Source organism: Castor canadensis, chromosome 10 (genome assembly GCF_047511655.1).
Source record: "Castor canadensis chromosome 10, mCasCan1.hap1v2, whole genome shotgun sequence".
NCBI classification, from domain to species: Eukaryota; Metazoa; Chordata; class Mammalia; order Rodentia; family Castoridae; genus Castor; species Castor canadensis.
In genome coordinates this window covers 50589760-50615232 of record NC_133395.1, presented here as the reverse complement: position 1 = coordinate 50615232, position 25473 = coordinate 50589760, and positions in this window count along the sequence as shown.

Genomic DNA, 25473 nt, shown 5'->3' with positions numbered 1-25473 from the left:
CTTTGATGAGGATATGGGGCCACTCTTATAGTCAGTGTGGAGCAATGTGTCTCTGCACATTGTGGGAGGCAGAACTCATAGCACCAGCAGTATAGCTAATTGCCACTCAGTGGGACTCTCCTACAGGGAGGCACAGTGTGAAATGTGGGGCTTCTGCATATTTTGGGGAAGAAGGGCTTCTATTTCTCCCTATATTGTAGCAGGTTACAGCTTTCCTCCACTAATTGGTGAACCTAGTGTTCTCGCTCTTTAATGGGGGAGTGAGGGCTCTCTTGCTATCAGAGACTATGGGGTAAACTGGGCCTCTGTGCACCTTGGGAGGCTGGCCTTCTGTCAGCTGTAGAGCAGCAGATTGACTCTCAGTGGGGGAGCTGTGATTCCAGCCTTTAGACAAGGGAGACTGGATTCTCCTGTAGGCCAGTGAAGTAGGAAGTATTGAGTCTCTGTGAATTTTGGGGAAGCAGGTCTTCTGGTGCTGTCCACAGAGTAGCAGGTTCCAGCTAAACTCCCCTCAGTGGTGAACCTGGCATTCTTGCTCTTTTGTGGGGCATGGGGGGTTCTCCAGCAGTCTGGCACGGGTGTGGCGGGGAGTGCTTTAGTGCACTTTAGTAGACAGGACTTATGGTGCCACTCACTTAGTAATAGGTTACAGATTTCCTCCCATCAGTGGGGAATCTGGTGTTTTTGTTCGTCAAGGGAAAAGCGGGGGCTCTTTAGTGGTTAGGCACAGTGGGAAGTGCTGGTCCTTTTGTGCCTTAGGGAAACAGGACTCTTGGCACCCACAGAATGGCAGATTATCACTCAGTGGAGTAGCTGGATTCCTACTCTTTGACAAGGCAACAGGGACTCTCCCACAGAAGGGGTTCTGTGGTCTGTGGGGAAAGAAGACTCCTGGCACTAGCAGAATAGCTAAGCATGGAGCCTGGGGTTCACTTGGATGTGAACAGGCTTGTGGATAGTCTCCTGACACTGAGTAGCATGTTGAGGATGCCTGTGGAGAAGCAAAGCTGGAAGGCTTGAATTGTCTGGTGCCCAAAAGACAGTGTAATTCTTGGGGTCTACTTGTGTTGAGGCATGGGCTTTCAGGAGCTGCTGTAGCTTCTACAAGCACAAGGGCCCCTGCAGGCAGCAGAAGCCCTGGGCCTGTTTGCTGCTTCAGGCAAAGCAGCTTCTGCAGGCAGGGAGAAACCAAACTTTTGGGCAGTGGGAGTTCTGGGGCCTGCTTTCCAGGTGTAGGCTCCAGGAAGGCATTACAGTAGCACTGTAGGCACAGGGGAACCAAGCCTGTGGGCAGAGGAACACTTGGGGCCTGATTGGTTGCATGGGTTACCAGGAGCCACAGCACCTACTGCATGCACAGAGAACCACGCCTTCAGACAGTAGGAGTTCTGGGGCTTGCTTTCCAGGTTTGGGCTCCAGGAGGCAGTATAGTAGTGCTGCAGGCACAGGGAACAAAGCTGGCAGGCAGGAGGAGTTTTGGGGCCTGATTGTCAGTATGGGCTTCCAGGAACACAATACAAGAGGCTGTTTGCCAATGGGTGTGTGGGGGGACAGGCCTGCTAGCTAGCTTCTTCTGTTACCTGTGGAACAGTGGAAGCCCTGGGTTTTGCCTATACAGGGGAGCAGATTTCTGGTATTTTAGGTGAAGATAGCAGGTCATGTCATTGGAGGGAGTATGGAGTTCCATGTTCCCATGTGTGCCAAGAAGCAGGAATTGCCACAGAGTGCAGAGTAATGTAGGTGGAGCTCTGCAGAGATTTCAGAGACAGGGGGTTGGGAGTGTTGAACTGCAAGTTGTTTGTCCCACTCTTCCTGTGGTTAGTTGCTTCTCTAATTGTGGATTTGGAGTGGGCTTAACTTCTCACTGGTTATGGGACCCTGTGGGTGCCTTTTGGGGCCCACTGATTTTCCTTTTTCAGGGTAGTTAGTTGTCACATGGCTATAGGGATGTGAACAATCTATCATCTTGCTTGATTCTCAAAATTTTTATTTTAAATATTATAATTTTCTCAAATACTTTCATAATATGTTTATATCTATTGATAATTTATGTATTTTTCCTTGTTATTAAGTGTCTCTACTTTTTCTCAAAGTTCTTTGACAGAATTTATTCAACAGAGTTTGTAAAGTAAATGTATGAGGCCATTCTGCAATGATTATCATTGTTTAGTCTGAATGATTTCATCACATTTTAAAAGAAATACAGTTATAGGAAAACTATATATTGGATGGAGTAGAATAGCAATTTATTTTAGTAATTATGTGTGATGGTATATATCTAGAATGTTAATATCAAGAAATACTTATTGTTCCTAGCAGTTTCTTGTGGATAACTCATAAGCTATTAGAAATGCAATTTTCCAGGACTTCACAGGTGGTATGGAATACCAATAAATACATAGTTATTCATATTAGAATTATTGCTCAATTGGTGTTAAAGCCAACTTCTTCACAAGATGAATCAACAGTTTTATGTGGGAGCCTAGAGGGTTTCCATGGCATTCATTTAATGCTATTTATACTCACATCAAATTTCACTATCATAAATGTAACTCATAGTATAATACTTTCATATAGATCTAAATGTGTTTGACAGAAAACATAAGATGTAATTGGTAGGTCATTTTGAGATACTGTCCACCCATATTATAACAGATTAATATAAGACTTACCAGAGAATTTCAAAAGTACATTGATATGCTCAAACCTAAATACTAAGAAATACAAAAATTACAAACATGCTGATTATGCATTTAAAATGAAAAATAATTTATTTTAGAAATACCATACATTGTATCATGTCACTCAAGGGTCAGGTTTATTGTTAATTTTTTATGATTTATTCATGGCATTTAGTTGCACTGAGTTGGAAAGTGCAGAAGATGCACAGATTTATGCTACCCTTGTTTATAAGACTTTTATTTTCTTAATCAGGGGGAAGTAAATGGAAAGAGCCAATTTTTGAGTGCTAACACTTATAGTCATTCTGCTACAGGGCTTCCTGATTTTTACTGTGTCCAGGACACAGTTTTATATGTTTTAACTCAGTTAATATTATAAAAACTCCAGAAATTATGTCCTTTTATTATCCTATTTTATATATCACATCAGAGAATTGGAATAAAACATGTAGATTCAGAACAAGGACTTATATCCAAGTACTTGTCTCTTAATTATTATATTATATAACAGAAATCACTGACAGGTATGTTATACATATAAAGTCATTGGTTTTTACAACAGGTATTGTGAAATAATCATTTTGTCTCTGTTTAACAAAGTAACTGAAGTGTAGAGTAATTTAATATGGCAAGTATAACACAAACAGTAAATTGCTGAGCAAGACCTGGCCTACCCTGAATATATTGACCTGTGCTACACTGTGCAAAACTTCCCTAAAGAGTATTGCCCACCCTAAAAGCTACAGTAATTATGATACTGAAAAAGAAAGTTGAAAGGATTATTGAAACTATTAAATCGTAATTTTATCTAATCATTTCATTATTGACCTCATAAAACTTTTACTAACACAATAAATAAGTTTAACTTTGTGCATTTGATCTCTGTTATTTTTCTTCAAAATCATCAGATACGTGTAATAATTATTAGGAACATATTACCACAAACTAAGAGACAGTAAAACAAAGGGCTTGAGTAATTCAAAAATGATAATGCTATACAAAATGATAAGAATTTACCATTGCATGAACTATGAACTGCTTTAAATCACTATGAATTTTATCCTATTAACTAGATTCAGCATTTGAAACTTGCTAACAATTATATAAAGACCCTAGTTCCAAGGGTATTTTTCCCTCTTGATATTTTATTTACAATTTAGTTTTTTACTTTGAAGACACTATCCAAATCATGAATACTTGTTATTATTCCTTATGTGTCCGTATTTTAATCTGTTGCTCCCATGTAATATAAAATTCATAATGTAACTAATTTATCCTTGAGAAACATAGCTACAGTATATTACTATCTTAATTTTATCATCTGAAGAATGATGAGAAGGTCACATTTCAACATATAGCATGAAAGTGCAAGCTACAGCTGTAGATTCTGAAGAGGGTTCAGAGGTACAATTTTTACAGAGATTCCTCTTTCCATCTCTATTTAGAAAAACCACTGTCAAAGCTAGATTTGGTGGAGGGATACCTGTAATCCGAGCTACTCAGGAGGTAGACATAGGTCCTCAAGAACAGTCAAAGCAAAGGTAATGCAAGACCCTATCTGAAAAACAAACTAAAAGCAAGAAGATACCGGAATTGTAGATCAAGTAGTAGTGCTGCTTACTTGAGGCCTTGAGTTCAATCCCACGTACTGCATTAAATAAATAAACAAATAATAAAATTGTCCAATTATTTCTTTAATTGAAAAACAAGGAAGAATTGTAAAGAAATTTTGTACTTCCAGAAAATGTTTTACCAATATGTCAATGACCTACCAAACAAATTTAAAATTTTTACAAGACTAATTTCAATTTTATTTTAATATTTATTTATACTGCTGCAACTTGTATATGCAACAGTCACAAAATTAAATAATCTCTGAATCAAATTATATTGAATGCATATCAATTAAGATATAAATGTAGAAATTAGAGCTACAAATATTTGAATGTCTATGCTCAAAAACAATTCTTACTTTTCAATGTGAGAACAGTTAATCATTCCTGTAACTATAATTGTAGCTTTTTGATATCACTAAACATCCAGACAACCTTCAAATCTCACCACTTTTCTAACAAGTGGACAGTTACTATTGCATTATTGGAATATGTACTAGACAAATCTAATACTTGTCTATCTCCTCTTCCCTTAGGTGTCTTCTGTAATTTGTAGGAGCCCTGATTCTTTTATTCTTTTTTCCATTTGTTATAGAAATCTATTTGGTAAAGAATCCAGAGCATCTGTCCTAAAGAAGTCCAAATGCAGGATTCTGCTGACTGCTTCTCCATGAAGTACTTTATGAACCTATGTGCCTTTTTAAAAATTTAAGAGACTTAATTAGATTCATGTTTGAATTTTGGCATGCCTAATTGATAAATAATGCTATATATCCTATTATATCACATAAAGAGTCAGAGAATTGTCTCTCTTGTTATCGGGTCAAAATTTCAGGTATTGCCATTCTAATTCATCCAATTGCTCTAGCTTCTCATTTCACTTGGTCAGGTTGACTGTGAAAAATAATGACTGAATTGGTTGGTGATAGACCCAGAGGCCTCAGTCCTTACAAATTATGAACTGGATCATGAAAAAGAAACTGCATTCTCAAGTTCAAGTTCACAGCCTTACAGTTGTAGAATTCTCTACATCTATCCATTATAAAAGTTCACATTCTATACTTAATTCATTTTAGTTAAGGGAAATATTTTTGTTGTTGCTCATCTTGCACATCAAATACATAATAGATCTTGTAGGCAATGCAGGTGTACATATGAATATATAATTATTTTCATTTAGCATTTTACATAGAAGATTTGCTCTTTGAAATAAATGTAGTGCATTACATATGATTTTATTATTTTTGTTATAATTAATTTTTCGAGCAATTCAAAATCAATTTTATAGAAAATGCCGTTAATTGTATCATTTACCATTTATAAACAAATTTTCAATGTCATGCATAAAATTAGTACAAAAGATAACTGAACAGAAATGTATTGAGTGCAGAACTCGATAATAAGGGGCAGGACTTCTATTCAAAATGAGGATATATTGCAAAAAAGTAATGTAATCCATTTGCCCAAAAAAAGCTTTGCATTCATTTGTGAATTTTTAGTCTGTAAAACTCCCATTCGTTTCTATGACAATCATATGTTTCATATTTTAAGTGCTTAATATACAAGCATATTGATCATAGGTAATTCAATTTACTTCCATGTTCTCTTTTTCAAAAGATTGTAAAGAAAGTGAAGCAATAGAAAAGATTTCTTGTATTAATACCAAGGAGAACAGCATGCTAGCATGTCACCATTTTTTCCTTTAGTGATATATAGTTACCAAACCTTACTGAATAAAATAACCACTTGGTGAAAATAATAAGATTCACTCTGAAAATTAAAAAAATTATTAATTCATGATTAGGCCTTATTACCCTAATAAATAAGCACATATTTTACTTTTCTTTAGGAAAATTGCTGGAAAAATGAAAATTAGTAATGCTATATTTATCATTTTCTCTGAAGAAGCTTAAAATTTAAAACCAGTATATGAATGTATACATATATATGGGTTTCATAGAATAAATTCAGCCACAGAACAAAAATAATTGTTGACAATGCCTAAAATCTAAATTTGTGTAAAGGCTGATGTCATTTTGAGTATTATTATAATCAAGCATTAAGGGGAGAAGCAGAATAAACCAAAAAGTGAAATGATTAGACTTTTAAAGAATAACTTGAAGTTAGTTATGCCTCTTTATAGCTGTATGAGTCACCAAACCATGTAAAATAATTTCTTACATTTACCTTCATGTAAGTTCCAGTGTTTTAAAAAATTCATGGTAATATAAGAGAAAAGCATCATTCTAATGTGCTTCATAATTTCACCTGCTATTGTTTCTGACCTTGACACATTCACATTGCTTCTCATATTGAGTATTCAATTACATTTATTTAAAAGGTTATATATAAAATTGTACATGAATAATTTCAAATATCACTAACAATCATTGCACATGACTTGTGAAGAAAACACCATGATGGTCTGGCTTATTATTGATTCTTTAATTCAGTCATGCTCCAGTTTTCACCTGCCATACTGGCTTCCATAAAATTGATCAGTAAGAAAAAAACTTGAAATGTACAAGACATTGTGACTTATGCAGCACGCATGACAATATCTATGACAGAATTAAGCAGCTTGAACTTCAGAGGCAATGTATTAGGCAGTTCATAATATCCACATTGCACACACACAAAAATATGTCTTTAGGTTAAGAAATTCCTCCTCCTGAGAAAAATATACAAACCAGTCCCCCTCCCCCAATTTTTCACTCCTATTATTGGATATAGCACAGACAAGCACAATGCAAGATCTATGAGGCAAGGAAAATAGTTTCAGATTATGGAGAAAGAACACAGCAGATTATCACAGCCAAACAAAGAAACAGGAGGAAAAAGGAAGAAGATCAAAAGAGGGAAGAGACAGAGAGAGATTCATTCACACTTTTTAAAGCTCCACCTATTACATTGTAGGACTTGTCATTATTTTCTTAATATAATGTCTTCTAAGCTCATCCATGTGACCACAAATGATAGAGTTTCATTTCTTTTTATTGCTTAGTAATATCCCATTGGGTACATGTACCTTTTTTTATCTGTCCATTCATCTGCTGATGGATTCCTTGGTTGAGTCTATATCTTGGCTATTCTGAATAGCGCTTCTAAAGATGTGGAATTATAGATATCTTTTCAACAGTAATTATTTTTTCTCTTTTGGATATACACTCAGTACTGTACCTGTTGTTTCAAATGGTTTACTATTTCTTTTAGTTTTGAGGCAACTTTATACTGTTTTCAGTAATGGTCTTACTGTTCACAGTTATAAAGCCATAGTCAGATTGGAAGAAAAAGTACTAGTATTCTGTACCAAAATAGGGTAACTCTACTTAACAAAGGTTTGCTGTATATTTCAAAATAGCTAGAAGAGAAGAATTTAAATATTCTAGGAATAAACAAATGTTGGACCTTTGAAGTGACAGATAGGCTAATTACACTGATTTGATTATCACATACTTATGCATATATTGATATATTGTACCAAACTCTGTTAATTTGTATAATCATTTTGGTATCAATTAAAGTTAAGACAAAGTACATCTGATATTTAGCCAGATGGTTGAAATATGGAAATATAAATATATAGCCATTTCACATTTGTTAATAAGTAGTATCTGCCTATGTCAGTTAGTGGAGTCATATTGACTCTAATTTCCCTAACTTTTTTACTGAAACATTTCTATCAACCATGATTTAATAATTAAAGTATAATTTTGTATCAGGTATCCATATTGTTTCCCTGAGTTCCATAAAGTAGTTCCACTATTACAAACATGCTCAACATATGAGTTTCTTTTAATAGCATCCTCTCCACTACTCAATATTGCCCTCAGGGAAAAGAAATCATCCTCATTCCTTAGGTTTTCTGGGGGTATTTTTACAGGATGAACACTCTTCACTTCATCCAGATTTCTTATTTCTTCTTCCTCCTAGCAGAAGAGTTATCTGACTGATGAATTTGGGAGACACTTGTACTTGGAACAATTGTGGTCAGCTATGTCCTGGCTTGTTTTCTCAGTCTTGTAGTGAGTTTAGCCACTTGGCGATACTTTGATGGCACAGCCTATGATGCTCTGTTTGTTCTAGTGACAGGGTAAATAGATTGGCCAATTTATAGATGTTAACCAATCTGTTTGGCTGTGCATTTAAGCTGGACCTTTACTCCTTTAATCTATTTTGTATCAGCAATAAAATTTACAATTTGGAATCCATCTATGTGACTTTTGTGTGTCTATTTCTGAATTCATTTTAAGCATGGTCAGTAAAGAAGATTGTTATTTAAGAACTCAATAAATCTTCAATTATCTGTTCCAGCACAAACTCTTTAGTGGTCATTTAAATACATAGTTTAATTGTTATGATTCATTCAGAACCTGGGTCAAATTCAAGTCAGCACCTGAATGCATCTCTTTTCTAGAGTAATGGCTCTAAACTATACTCCTTTTTTTTGCAGTACTGGGGATTTGAACAGAAGGCCTTGCAATTGCTAGGTATGAGCTCTACCACTTGAGCTGCACTCTTAGCCCTTTTGAGTTTTTCATATATTGTTTTTGAGATGGGGATCTCACTAAATTTACTAGACTGTCCTCCAACTCATGATTCTCCTGTCTCTGCCTCCTGTATAGCTGGAATTACAAATGTGGGTCACCAGGCCTGACTAAGAGCCACCTATCCAAGAGTAGTTATAAATTTTTAAATAGTGAAATTTTTCCTGAGCTTGTCTTCTTTGTGGGATCACAGAAAAAACAAATAATAAAAACATTTTTATTGAAAAAGATCTGTGAGCATTTACAATATTGCTAATGTGCCCATTGCATTATGGTCTGAGTCTGTTCAGACTGTGTTCACAAAGTACCATAAACTGAGTGACTTTTAGAGTTCATTTCTCACATTTTGATGGTGAAAATATGAGATCAGGGCACTAATTCTATTCCACTAGCTCACACCCAACCTTTCAACATCATTTAACTCTAATTATGTCCTTACAGGCTCTATCACTAAATATAAATACAGTGTGGGTAAGGCTTTAAAATATAAATTTGTGGGACAACACAACTCAATCCTAGCATATACAAAATGTGTAATGATGACTAATTCACCTTTACTAAACACTTATTCCATACTAATACCTGTCTTGTGTTTAGCAATCAGTCTTGTTTTATTGGTAAGTATATCATAAAATAAAACTAAAATTAATATCATAAGTTTCCCAAGATCCCTCAGTGACAGAATTTGAATGCAAGTTCTTCTGAAAGCTGATCTCTTTATTTATATCCTTTATTTATATATTTTATACTCATATTTCTGTGTATTTTTTATGATTCTTGCTAGAAATTCAGGGATATGGGCTCTGCCTTTATGTAGGGAAGAAATACAATTATGCAATGGAAAATAAATGTGGGTATGTTGTTTCAGTAGTATTAAGTAGAAATAGTTTCCATATATCCTACTTTACTTTTAATTTTACTTTTTGTTCTTTTTTATAAACAAAAATGCATCTTACGTGAAAGGCTGAAAAGAACACGTGGGTAGCATGTTCTTACATGAAGGAAAAGCTATTACTGAGTGTAAATTAAATAAATTCTAAATAGCAAGTAGTCAACAAGCACTTGCAGGTTTGGAGAGTGATACCATAGAGCTAGGTATTTGACTTACCTAAGCAATGAAATAGTTAAGATCTTGAAGAGATTTATTCACTTTTTCAAACTCTATGTATTATAATATATTAAAGTTATCTGTGTGTTTGAATAAATAAATAAGTTAATTTGTTTGCATAGTGATTATGTAATTGTTTTTGACTTATATTCTAAGCATTTTAAGAGTAAATAAATCCTTCAATCACTACTGATGCCCAGGACTTAATTTATTCCCTAAATATGTGTAACATTTTCCTGCTTTAGTTTATAACCCCAATTCACATAAAGACAAAATGGAATGCTCCTGTTATTTTCTGTTAGGATCTTTTCATTTCCTTGTAATATCACTATACTGCATTAATTATTTTTGCACTCATTCTCAGTTCAATTTGTTTTATTAAGAAAAAGGATAATCTCTAGGTTATTTTCATATGTTTTTAACAAACATCTGTCTTACTACTGGAGAACTATGCAAGATCCAACAAAAGCCACATTCTATCAATTAGAATTAATAATATTCAAATAGCTTGTATGGCAAGAACAGCAGGAACATAGAGCTTAGATAAATAATTTATAAACCAGTACTCACAAAAGACAAAAAATGAAAAATAAAACAGATGTGTTTCATTCTTTTCTAGTTTTCTTCCCAATGTGAAGTAAATAGTCCCATAGAATATGTTATTTTGACAATGCTCACAGAAATTGTCTTTAAAAGATGGTATCTGAGGAGGTAAGCTAGGGAATTTTGTAAAAAAAAAAAAATTATTTAATTATTTTCTACTTGGCAAAGCAATAGTGCAGTCAAAATTGATGGACTCTTTCATTGCCTCTCTTGCCAGAATGTTTTCAACGTCTGTCTTTGGTTTATCATCAGCACTGTGCTCTCTGCCCATCTCCCAATGTTTCTCCCTAACAGACGATGATTTCTGTTCATAGATCTTCAACCAGAACAAAAGCTTACACTAAAATGTCTTGGGTATAATTCAGACAGTAGAGGCAGAAAGTACTGTGAACTTTTAAATCTTTTTCATAACAAAAATGCACATTTCAAATTGGAAATTTCTGTAAGATAAGATAAAGCCCATAGTGTTCTTTTATTGATGCACTATGCAATGCAATTTTTATACTCTCATATCTCCTCTAATAGAAAATATGACCTGGAGCTACACATAACACCAGTATTTGGAACCATTACAGGCCTTTGCAAAGTGTATTATGCCTTGGTGATACATTCAGAAGAAATCCAAAAGGATATAAATCTAACTATTGCCCTTAAACTACACCTTTGGGTGAGATTTCAAGTTTTCAGAATCTGAATGTTTCTTAGCAGGTTAGAATTTTAGAACCTTTGGCTATTCCTCAAATGAATGCTTGACCTATCCCCAGATGGAAACTAGAAGGGATGAAGAGAATACCATAAAGATAGAAATGCTATTTTTATAATAGTGGTACTACAATAATATTAAAGAGTAAATCATCTATCTACATATAAGCAATCATACATGTACACACATGTTCATGGTAAGACACATGTACAAAAGCACTTTATCAACTCTTCTTTCTTTACCAAGTTTGCTTTTCTAAATAACACCTCTTACTAGCTAGTATGTTAAGTATTTATTGGTCTGTTTCTGTCATACTGACTTATATATTCATGGAATTCACACGGTGTAGGTATTAATAATCATCTATTAATAATTTAAAACTGAATACTGAAGAAAACCATATGTTACCTTCTTTTACTCCATAAGTATGCCTTTCAAAGCACATGCTTGATGTTTTGAAGCACCTTGGAATTCAAGTACCTACAAAGTACCTAATATCTAATGGGTACTTGAAAAGATATTAATAAATAAGACAAAGCATTGTCCAATATATGTTGGTTTATTTTTTTTCCTGAATTCGCCCTTTGGTCTCTGCTTTAGCTCATTTTGACTCTGATAGTAAACCGATTACCATTACAGCAATGTAGTAAACATATTTTTTTGCTTTTAGAAAAAATGAAAAAAGCATACAATTAATCTGAACAAGTAGTTATTATTTTCAATAACATAAAACATGTAGGTATATTTATATGAATGTATAACCCATAAAAATTTTATTAGTAAAATACATACTGAGAATAAAATTCTTTAGACTGAAGATATTATGATAACCACGATATCTTGTCTTAAGATTTCATTCAGTGGAATTTCTGGATGAGAGCAAAAAATTTAAAACCTTTCAATATGTATCAATATTTGTAGCACAGAAATAGCTGGTATAAGTATAAATTTAATTTGGAAAGGTAAAGTTAGGAAAATGATCAACTATTTTAGATGAAATAGTACAATTATGATTAGAGGATGAAAGTATTATGTCCTTTTAAAGTAAGGACTGTGTAAGGAGGATCCAAGATCGCAGTTGTGGTAGGGAATCAGAAATCCTAAGCTTTGTGACTCCAGAAATGACCCTGACCCGTCAAAGCTACATTTGGGTAGTTCTGATTGCTTCCCCCCAAAACAAAAACCACAAACACATTAGGTGCACTTAAAATTCAAAGACTGACCTTTAAATGAGCCTTCAATTGCACCTAACAGCTGCAAAAATCCCATGTGACACAGCTAGCAAGGCACATCTTGGCCTGGGGAAAAAAAAAGCCCTTTGGCTGTTTCTCTTTCTTTCTTCTTTTCTTTTTCTCCTAACAAGCAGAAGATAGAATATCAACCAGAACTGAACTCTGTAACATCTTGGACTTCTGACTTGTGGAAACCCTCAATAAAACAGGCCATTTCTCCCCACCAGCCGGTTTCAACACTGCTTGCATGAATCTGCAGAATAAACAGGTGAGCATCATACACCATGTGTGATTCCCCTAACCACTCCCGAGGAACATAATCCAGTGCAGGCCCTGGGCAGACTGAATTCCCTCCCCAATAAAACTGAAGAGCCTAAACAGCAAACTGTTATCTAACAGCAACAGTGGAAGTGGGGGGTTGAAAGCTGAACCTGACCCAGAGAACAGGGTTGGGGCAAGGAGCTAAACTCTCAGTGCCAAAATCTCAGTGAATGACTCTCAGTGAACAAATGAGTGTGAAGCAACTAAGGCTGAAAGCAGGGGAGTGGTGACAAGCCAACCTGCCAGCGAGCCACTAGCACCAAGCAGAGGTTGGAAGAGGTACAAAGACTGAAAGCAGGGATGGGGTGATAAATCAGTCTCCCAAAGTCAGGCAGATGGTGGATCCCAGAGCTGATTTCCTGTGAAAGAAGGCAGTATTTGAAACTGAATTGCACAACCTTGTTGGGGAAGGAGCTGACCAAACAGATTTGCACTTAAAGGGCAATGCAGCTGCTGCCTGGTGAAAACAACAACAGTTCTGACCACCATGCACAAATTGGCAGACTAAAATCAAATCCCAATTGAAACTGACCCTGTGAACACAATGAACCAAATACTACTGTCAAGCCAGTCACCTGGAAAGACCACATTAGAGTTCCTACTTGTATGTCAATACCAGGAATGGACATCTAAGGAATAACTCCAGAACTTTTACCAAAAACTGAACTTTTTTTATTCCTGCACCTGGTGTTTGTTTATTTTTTTCGATGTTTTTTTTTTCTGTATTATTAACTTTATCATCACTATTTTCTTATCTGTATTCTTACTTCCTTCACTTTTCCTCCTTTTCCTGTGCTACAATCCATTAATATTCATCACAACTTCTTTTTCTACTCCTTCTCATCCACTCTCTCCCCATCTTCACCTCCCTCTCTTACCCTCCCCCAACCTGTCACCACCTACACACTCACAACCTGCTGACTAAGCATAGTGTATCAATGGTACACAACTCCAGCCCTCTAAAATCACTGACACAGCATCCTCCATTACAACAACATAAATGCACCCAAACACAGAGAAGTTCCTCAAAACCCAGCAGCACCTATTTCTCTTCCCCCACCCACCCACTTTCTCCATCTTCCTCTTTCTGTGCCACCTTTACCAATTACCAAAATTTCTATACTTAGCCTAATAACTATCCCCCACCAAGGTGGTTTCTACATGATATGTAGATCAACTGGTCTGGCATTGAACCTGTGAATTTGTTATTCCTAAACTATACCTCTAGGCCAGGGAAAGAAAGAACACATAAACCTAGCCAACAACCAAGTCAGTCACAACCCAAAAACAAAATCAAGGAAAACAAATCAGGCCATTAAGAGCACCAAATAGGCTATCAAGTACATAGCTGCACAGCACCAAGTGGAGCAAGGGGAAGAAGAAGAGGAAGGGATGGAAACCACTCTCCTCATAAAAATAATTCATTACAAGATTCACTGGGAAATGAAGAAAATGGATACTCAGTTCCTAACCCAACCAAACAATGGCAAATGTCACTAAGGAGCCCAGTAATACCCACCAAAAAAAAAAAAAAAAAAAAGAGGAAAAAAACCCTCAAAGAAGAAATCTTGGAAGAAATGACACTAAACATGGTTAACCAGAATGTACAAGATGCACTCAAGAAATTTCAAGACACCTAAAACAAAGAACATAAGAAGACACAGAAACAAATAAATGAACTTAGAGAGGACTTCAACAAACACCAAAGTGAAAGGAAGACTGATATAAAAAAAAAGAGCCATATGAATTAAAGATGACAACACAAAATACAAAAGTGAAGTTGAACAAAAATATAGAAAACCTTGGAAAAAAGAATTTGAACAGAAATCCTGGAAATAAAAGTCCCTTTTTTCTAACAAAATGCAAGGCCATGCCAGCAGACTTGAACAAGTGGAAGACATAACCTCAGAGCTCAAAGATAAAATAGAAATTAAAGAAAAAAATAGAAGAAATCTTAGTCAAAAAAACCTGAGACCTGTGAAAGGAATATGCAAGAAATCAATGACTCTATCAAAATATAAAGACCAAACCTGAGAACCATGGGCATTGAAGATGGAGAAGAACTATAAGCTAAAGGGATATCAAATGTATTCCATAAAATAATAAAAGAAAATTTCCAGATCTGGGGAAAGTTTTTCCCATTCAAGTACAGGAAGCCTTCAGAACACAAAACAGACTTGGACAAAATAGAAAGTTCCAGGAGCACATTATCATTAAAACAAGCACAAAGAACAGAGAAAGAATATTGAAAGCTGAAAGAGAGAAAAAAACAAGTAACATATAAAAGTAAACCCTTCAAAATAATAGCAGACTTCTCAATGGAACCTTTATAAGCAAAAAGAACATGGAGTGAGGTATTTCAGGCACTGAATGAAAATAATTTCAGCCCAAGGATACTCAACCCCACAAAACTATTATTCAAAATTGACAAAACAATAAAAATATTTCATGATAAACAAAAACAAAAAGAGTGTGCAGAAAACATGGTCCCATATCTCAAGGACCCAGAAAACCTATCCAAAAACTCCTAGACACCATAAACAGTTTCAATAATCTGCTAGGATACAAAAGCAATTTACAAAAATCAGTAGACATTTTATACATCAATAGTGAACAAAATGAGAAAGAATATAAGAAAACAATTCCATTTACAATGGTCTCAATCAAATACCTAAGAATAGACTTAACAAAGGATATAAATGACTTCTACAAGTACAACTACAAACCACTGAAGAAAGAGATCAACATGCACTAAAGAATGTGGATCTCTGATGCTCATAAATTGACACAATCAACCTAGTAAAAATGGTTATATTACCAAAAGCAATTTACATGTTCAATGCAATTCCCATCAAAATACCAATGATATTCAGCACAGAGATTGAAAAAAGCTCATTTGGCAATACAAAAGACCATGAATAGCCAAGGCAATATTGAGCAAAAAGAGTAATGCTGGAGGTATCACACACCCAATTTTAAACTATAATATAGAGCCATAGCAATAAAAAACAGCATGGTACTGACACAAAAACAGATATGAATACCAGTGGAACAGAGTAGAGGACCCAGATATGAGTCCACACAGCTATGTCCACCTTATTTTTGAAAAAGTCATCAAAAACATATAATGGAGAAATGACAGCCTCTTCAACAAATGTAGCTGGGAAAAGAGGCTATCTGCCTCCAGAAAACTGAAACTAGATCCAGGCCTATTACCCTATACTAGTATTAACTCAAAGTAGATTAAGAACCTTAATGTCAGACCTGAAACCTTGCAGTTATTACAAGAAGCAGCAGGGAATAATCTGGAAGCAATAGGTATAGGCAAGGACTTTCTCAGTAGAACTCCAGCAGCTGAGCTGCTAAGTGAAAAGATGGACAAATGAGACATGAAATAAAGGGCTTCTGCACAATAAAAGAAATGGTCTCTAATTGAAAAGACCACCCACACAGTAGGAGAAAATATTTGCTAGCTATAAATTAGACAAGGGACTGATAACCAAAATATACAAGGTGTTCAAAAAACTAAACTCACCAAAAATCAATGAACAACTAAAGAAATGACCAACTAACTAAATAGAACTTTTTTGAAGAAGTCCAAATGGTCAAAATCACATGAAAAAAATGTGCACCACCTCTGGCCATAAAGGCAATACAATTAAAAACCACACTAAGATTTCACCTCACCCCTCTTAGAATAGCTATCATAAGGAACACCACCAACAACAAATGCTGGTGAGGATGGGTGAAAAAAGAAACCCTGAAATACTGCTGGTGGGAACTGAAAGCTAATACAATCACTTTGTAATAAGGAGGCTTCTTAAAAAACTACACAGATCTGCCATATGATCCAGCAATACCACTCCTAAGGATATTCCAGAAGGAAAGTGATGGGGGTTATTACAAAGGCACCTGCACACTAATGTTTATTCCAGCACTATTTACAATAGCCAAGCTATAGACACACCCAAGATGACCCACCAACAATGAATAGATGTGGTATTTATAAACAATATAATTTTATTCAGCCACAAAGAAGAATGAAATTTTGTCATTCACAAATAAAAGGATGAAACCAGAAAACATCATCTTAAGCAAAGTTAGCCAGGCTTAGAATGCCAAAACTCCTATGTTTTCCCTCACATATGGATTACAAAACTAAAACAAATGCTGTAATATTATTGGATATGGGTCACACACTACTGGAAGAATGCACATGGGAAAAATAGGGAAAGGGAAGGAAACCTAAAACTTGAATGTGATTGATGAGCTCACTGTAGAGGAGTGAATATAATAATCTTAAACTGGCAGAGGCCACTATGGGAAGGGGACTAGGAAGCAGTGGAGAGGACTTGTAGAGTTAAACTCATGTGAGTTGCAGTATACATTTTCATGGAAGCAATGCTATGAATATTTCTGTATAGCTATTTTTATCTGAAATTTAAAAAATGCTATGTCTTTCTTTTTATTATCTCATACATTTTCCCTTCAACATAATTGGAGAACAAGAGGTTGGAACACATTCTGTCTGGAAGTGTTGGGTGGGAGAGAGGGAGGGAGACATATAAGGGAGAACATGCAAGTTTTGACCTTCTGTGTCTTACTACCTTCGCTTAAGATTATGCTCTCCAGTTCCTTCCATTTACCTGTGAAAGACAAAATTTCATTCCTCTTTGTGGCTGAATAAAATTCCATTTTATATAAGTACCACATATCCTTAGTTTACTTGTTTGTAGTTGGGCATCTTGGCTATTTCCATAGGTTGGATATTGTTAGTAGTACTGCAATAAACATGGGTGTGTAAGTGCTGTAGAATAGTTTTAAAAATAGATCGTGAAAAGATCTTTTGAAGGCAGCTAATAGTTTTAAAAATTGCACAACTATGTGGACATAAATTAGTATAAACAAGAGTTATCAGAAAGATACAGAATTAAACCCATACATTCAGTTGAAATTAGATTCATTATGTCAGTGCAATAAGATAAGGCATATTTTAAAACAAACAAAAGCACTCTTTCATATATAATAGCAAGATTAATTGCTCAGTTGATTAATTTCAGGTTAGGTGTATTAGGGTGTTTAATAAATAAATTGGAAAGAAAATCACAAAAAAGACTTCCATACTGTAGCATGGATATGACATTATGAAATTATAAAAGAGTAATTGAGAAGCACCAAGGACAAGGTGAAAAGATTTGAAGCATGACTACTTAGAAATGTAAAAGAGAAATATCAGTGACATTAGATGAGATAAAACATAAGATTTTCTAGATCACAGATATTAGGAATAAATCCTCATACAAAAAGAATTTCTAGATAAATAAAGTGAGAATAAAAGAAATATATATATATATGTCTTCAGACATGATGAAACTGCAGAGCAACAAAGAAAAAAAATATTTGCAGTTGCCCAAGGAAAAAATATTAACTGAAGACAAACAATACAAATCAATAAGCAAAGTTTATTGACTTTCCAACAAAACCCTGGAAGTGGGTAGAATAAATCCAAAATGCAGAGAACAATCTCTCAATTTAAGTTTTATAGCTTTAAAATAATCTTTCAAGGACAAGAGAAAATAAAATCATTTTCAAACACATAAAAACTGGAAGCATATAACTATGTATAAAATCTGTCACAACATTTATAAAATATGGAGAAAATAATGTCAGTGAGACTGTCATTATTAAACTGCAGAAGAAAATTGTACCAAAAAATCTAAAAACATTTTCTCCACAAAATAATGATAAGAACAACACCTAGTGGGTGGTATAAGACAAGATATCTAAAAGGCTGATAAATAATAGCAAATATATGAACAGGTTGGAGTTAACTAAGAAAGCTGATTAATTTTAGACTTAAATATGTTTAATGTACATATTAGAATTTCCATTTTAAAGAGAAGGAGTACAGAAATCTAGGGAATAACTTCCAAATGTAGAGACAGAAGAAGCAATAAAGTTTCCATCAATCCCAGCCACTATAAATTTAGGCAAGATAAAGAAGCAATTTTTCAATTAGAAAGCACAAAATAACATTGCAAAAATATCCTAATGTTGTTACTATAAATTTTTATAAAGCCAAAGAAAAAATAGAATTATGCAACATTGGATAGTAAAATTTAGTTATTTTTTGTTTACATGACATTTATATGAAGCTCAAATATGCAAGGAAAGCTAAAATAAAATTTTACAAAAATACAAAAAGAAAACAAATGTAACCTTATTAAAATAAGGAAATAGTTATTTAAGATAAAAAATCATTATTAGAAATAAATCACTTATTGTACAAAATACAATAAAAATATCCATTTAAAATTTGTATGCGTACAAAAGCATAGCTTCTAATTATTTTCACTACAAACAAAAGAAGTTGATGTAACCACAAGAAAAATGTCAACAAACATACAAGGGAATATTTTACTTGAGTTCTCTCACAAGTTGTAATATCAAGCAGAGAAAGGAGAGAATATTCAGAAATGCTAAATTGCCAAATTTGTAAGGGTGATCTAACAAGCACATATAGAACAGCCCTTAACAATTTAAGAATACACTTGGTTTTCAATTACAAAAGAAATTTTAATGAATTTGATTACATGCTAGGCCCTTGCTTGTGTCACAGAAGTATGAAAAAGAAAGGATAGAGCCAGGTGTGGTGATCTAATGAGGAGCTTGGGGCAGGATTCTGAGTTACAAACCAGCCTGGGCTTCACAGTAAGACTTTGTGTCATAGTCAAAAGAAAGCACACAAAAAGAATAGAAAAAGACAGGGTCACAAAGATCACATTTTATGGTCACAATGTAAAAGAAATAAAGGATAAAATATTTCAAACATTAATATTTCAGAAGACTTGGAACATAATATAACTTTAACTAGAAAAATGTGTGCATGCCCAGTTAATTTCCAGTACACTTAGGCAAATGACAAGAACATATAATAGATATTTCACATTGAGAAATTTGCTCATTTCTCTTAAATTTATATGCTTCAATCTTTACCTCATAAACATGAAGTCATTTCCATTATTGTTTTTATTACACACAAGGCAGAAACTGAGACTTGAAAGTTTCAGGAATAACTAAGTTGTCTCACAACTGGAAAGATATACATGTAGGAGTAAAAATCAAAGTTTTGAAAATGTTTTATTTACAGCATAATAAAGTAAATTATGCAGCATTTTATAAGTGACTTTTCCAATCTTATTTCATACAGACACTTATATTCAAATATTGCCTTTGAAAGTTTTCTGAACATTTGACAAACATGTAATTACTATTTCAAAAGCAGTTAGATGCATAGACATTATTTTGTTATTCCATTTCAGCTGAAAGTAACTAAACTTGCATTTTGGGTGTTGATGAAAAATTTCAGAAGATTTCTCAATGATGTATTTGAATAAAACAATTTGTTCATTTCAAAGTAATTTATATAAATTATTGAATAGTTATTTGACAATAGTTTCTCAGAGCCTAAAATGTTTGTACAAGGATGATCTAAAAGTATTCAAGCTTAGACAGGCATGGTGGTATCCACCTATTATCCCAGAATTTAGGAGGTTTGCATGTACGAGGTGCAAGGAGGCTACAGAGTGAAAGTAAATAGATAAACAAACATTGTAAATGTGTGTATACACATGTATGTGCATGTGTGCATACACAAACTTATACATGACACATCTATTCATTACTTACCTTCATTTTAAGTGAGTTTGTTGTTCACATTCTTAGAGATCAGTGTGTTCCTCATAAGTCCCGTCCAACATTATTTTCTTCTATTTTTCGTTATGTAAAGCTTAACATAATTATTAGGGCTAAAGATAGAAGATTTCAAAACATATTTTTATTGTTAAGACTGTCTTTTTTATTGCTGTGTTGGGTGGGAGTACATTGTGAGATTTGCAGAAGTTCTTACAATGTGTCAAATATATCATACTGTGCAAGTTGGTGAGGGAAAGGGTGTGGTAGGACGTATATGGTACGAATACTGTATATACATATATGTAAATGCAAAAATAATACCTGTTAGATCTATTGGAGAAATGGGAGAGTTATTGAATGACTATTCAATAATTAATATAAATTACTTTGAAATGAACAAATTGTTTCATTGAAATTTATTCAAATTGTTTTATTGTTTATAAAAGATGAAATATGAAATCCTCACCTTTTGTAAATATCTGTACATGATGTTTAGGTTTTATGATTTGTTTAGAATAAAAAAGAAAACAAAGACAGAAAATTAATGAATAGGAAGAATTTAACACATAGGAGGAAGTGTTGAGCCTTTGCTCATTGCTTGTATAACTGTAACACTAAACCAAAACAAACCATTATTGAATGAGAAAAGACTTGAAAATTTTCATGGTTTCCAAATATGTATAAGTCATATGCTTTCTAACTGTTTTCTGGAGGTAGAGGGAGTAGAGAGAATGGAGAAAGGCAGCAAAGCCTCAATGAGAGAGGAGAAATAATTATTTTTTTTCTTTGAGTTATGTTTCACAGTCTGAATACAGTATATTGTACCTTTCAAAGTTGCTGAGGTTAAATTTCAAGTGTTTTCATTGCAAAATAAAGTTTAAAAACTTCAGGTGATGAATAAGTAAATTAGTTTCTGAATTAATTAGTTTATACTGTTCACAAATCTTCACATCCTTTGTACTCCATAAATACATACCACACCATATCTTATCAATTTATTAATAAAAGTAAAAATTTCTTAAAATACTCATGGAGATATATTTATGAAGTTTATAATGTGACAAGAGTAATAGTGACAAAATGAGGTAGTGGAGGTGGCAGATATATTATACATAAATAGGAAATAATTATCAAAATAAAAAATACAGAAAAGATATCCTATCCCCAGGTTTATGTTAAAATCAAAAACTGTAAGCCAATATTTTGCTTTCTGAACTGGAAAAAGTTTAGAAAAAATTATCAAAATTGTTATTTTATCCACAGTGCCTGTAAATAAATTTTAAGAGTGCTAATCAATTAGGAACGTGAAAACCCACAACCTAATCTTCTGATTCTTCTGAGTCAGTTAGGCCTTCACTAAATTTGTTTCCTTATTAATTCAGAAAGAACATCAATCTTCACTTACTGCTAGAGTATTTGACAACAAGTAGGGGAACAGTGAGATTACATTGCCTGTCCTATGGATAAGTACCTCAAGCAGAGGTAATAAGTGTGAATCCCTAGTAGTGTTGTGGAGGTGGGGTTGGGTGAAGGTGGTCTAGCAGCAAAGGTACTAAATTGTTGTGCATTGGTCAGAAAACACAAAAATATTGAAAGAAAGTGTATCAGTTTCATTCAATGCCCTGCTCTAAATAATAATAGTCCAAAGCCTTTTTTCACAAGCATATTCTGCCATTTTCTTTGATTCTTGTTATGCTCCTCCCATTTCCTTTTTACAGGGGGATTTGATTTCAATCCAAATAAAATGAGACCAAACCAAGCAAAAAGATACACAAAGAGAATACAGATTAGAATTGCCATTAACCACTTTTCTAAGTATAGCTTTTTTTGACTGTGTAAATCTAACTTTTCAAACACAGATTGACAGTATGTCCTTATTTTCAAACACATCACACATTCTCACTTATGTTCTTTGCTACATATAAGAAGATGTCAGAGTTTCTACCATATCTTGTGTTCCTAATGACACCTCTGAAAATCTTACCAGTATGTATCCTGTGGTACAATTAACACTCAGATTTTCCTTTTCAACCAAATTTTTTGGAAATAAATTATACATAAGAAGTCATGAAACATAGCACAGTTGATGTATTAGCAAAGCTTCAGTGATGTTGAAAATGTGAATATACCAAAGACAGTGTAATAATTAAATGACACAGTTTTGTGCACAGACCACATGCTGTGGCAAGGAAACTCTGAATGGCATTATCCAGACAGAAAAATCACAGAATAATATTTGAATTCCAAGTGCATGTTCAACCACTTATGAAAATAGGTATAGGATAAAATCTCAATATAACTGGATTTTACAGGGATTATACTTAATGTTTCTCTTTCAATATTCAGTCATTCTAACACAGATGAAATCAAGTTAGGCTGATAATAGAGCTCTCCACAATACTATGCTGCTTGCAAACTTTCTTATTTGAAGGAAGGAATTGGAAATTTGCACTTAGATAGTTTGTTACAGTGTCTCCTTCTGTATTAAATTTAAGGTGGCAAGTCAAGTATTATTAAGTTATTCCTATTCCTTTTCTAATAACTTAAAATATGAATATATATTCATAGGGTGTTTTCTAAATAAATGCAGAGAGAAAAGATAAAAGTAGCCAAGACTAGAGAGTATTTCACATTCAAGATTCTGTTGTTTGGGCTGGTGGAGTAGTTCAAGCAGTAAGAGTGCCTGCCTAACAAGTGTGAGGCCCAGAGCTCAAACCACAGTTCCACCAAAGCAAATGAAAAAAATTTTAAACTCTGTTTTTGCATGATATATTTAATATATACATGAGTTCGTATTCAAAAGAGAAAGTTAGGACTCAGAGATTGCATGATATGCCTAAGTTCTCTAAATTGATATTAATTGAAACCAAAATTTCACCCAGGAGTGTGATTCCAGATACAACCATCTTGGGCACTGTATGCTACTACTTACATTATAATCACACTCTATTGTCAGCTAGTTGTCTATGACACTTGAGAGCTTACAGTCCCCTTTTTGATGGCTGATTTCACTAAATTTGAAAAGAAAAAACAATGGGAGAGCATGAAATCTGCTGGAGAAAAAAATACTCAACAAACTTGTTAACAATTTATTGGCAATATTTACCAAATGATGTATTATAAGCAAGGATTTTATTAATGTTGCTACAAAATACACAGGATGCTCATTAAATTTATGTGTAGATGAGAAATGTTTACATCAAAAAAGTATTTATCTACAATTCAAATTTAACTGACATCCTGCACTTTCATTGGCTAAATATGGGTAACTTAATTTTATGAATTTAGAGATATTATAGATGATAAAAGCAACATATAATAAATTATCTTCTAACTCCCAGCAAAGACAGAAAAGTAAATTAAAAAAATGATTAAGTATGATTTGTACCTCTGATATAAGGCAAATTTTTAAACCTGAGAATGTAAAATATTGGGAGAGGGAATATGGATCAAAAGCTATTCTCACACCCTGAACATGGAAAACAGCTGAGGAGAGCAATTTCACAATACATAGACTCATTGAAGCTATGCAAAATTGGCCATTCAAATATTACATCTTGGCATAGGAGGCTAATTGTCATGTTTTTGGACAACATGTTTTGTTGGAAAATGGGTTTTTGCTACAATATTTTATAATTTTTTGTATCCCTGAATTATTTAAAAATTATCATGGGGGATAATTAGGCAGTGTTGAGATTTGAACTCAGGACATTATGCTTGCAATGCAGGCACAATATCACATAAACCATGCATTAAGTCCCACAATAATTATTTTAAAAATAAAAAAAGTATCTTAGAAACTGCTGAAAGAAATTTTCTCTCAGTCTAAGTAAATCATTTCTGGATCCAAGAAAATTTAGAAATGATGGAGTGATTTTGAGGGAAATGTATTTCTAATCTTGAATTCTAAATAAATCTTATTAAAAGTATGTGTATCGTTATACAAACATATTTCATATAATCCATATATTGTATAAAAAATTTTCAAAAGAATTATCTAGAACAAGAATGAATGAATGATATGTGTTAGCAAATGAATATGTAAATCAGGAAAGAACAGGACAGGGGAATGCCAAAAATTAAATATCCAGCACAGGAGATAGGTGAACAGAGTCCAAGAAGACCATATAAGCAAACTCCCACAATAAAACTGATATAGTCAGGATTCTGAGAACTGGGGCTAAATTAAAACAGTGATTCAACAGGCTCTAAGAGCAATATTTCTAGAAAAATGAGTTAATAGATAACACAGTACAATTAACTGGTTAAAATGTGTTAGAATATTTGAGCTAAATTTAATGAAAACTAAGACTCATATAATTCTTAAAAAATTAAATATTTTGTAAGAAAATTGTGTAGTATGATACTGAATCTGTAGAATATATTTACACATCAAAATATTGATATTAAATTATGTTTTTACTCAAAATTTGTTATAAAGTCTTGTTAGGAGAATGTAGGCATGTGTATAAATGCTAGAATAAAGAGAAATACACTAAGTTATATTTAAAATAAAGAGAGATGGATACAACATGGTGACTAGGGTGCACAAGCAGACAGTGTGGCACACTGGAGCCACACTTAGAGGAAATAAAGCAACAAGGACACCCTCAACCCCTAGTGCATAGAAAGCTTCTCCATTCCAACTTACACTGAGAAAGCAGGTGGACTGATGCTACAATCAGCCACTGGCTCCAAACCTACTTGGGAGACATTGGCAGACCAAACAGGTGAGCGCCAAGCATCACACAGAATTCCCCCAGCCATGCCTGGGATAAACCAGCATATCCCCCTGGGCAGACTGACCATCCTACAAAAAACAAAAAATGGACAATAAACAATGAACTGAAAACTAGTACACAGCAGAGGGGGCAGAAACAGTGAAAGTGCACTGGAGAAGGCAGAAGGGACAAGGAGCTAATCTCTGGGCAAAGTATCAGTAAAAAAATGTCTGGAATGGCAGGAAGGCT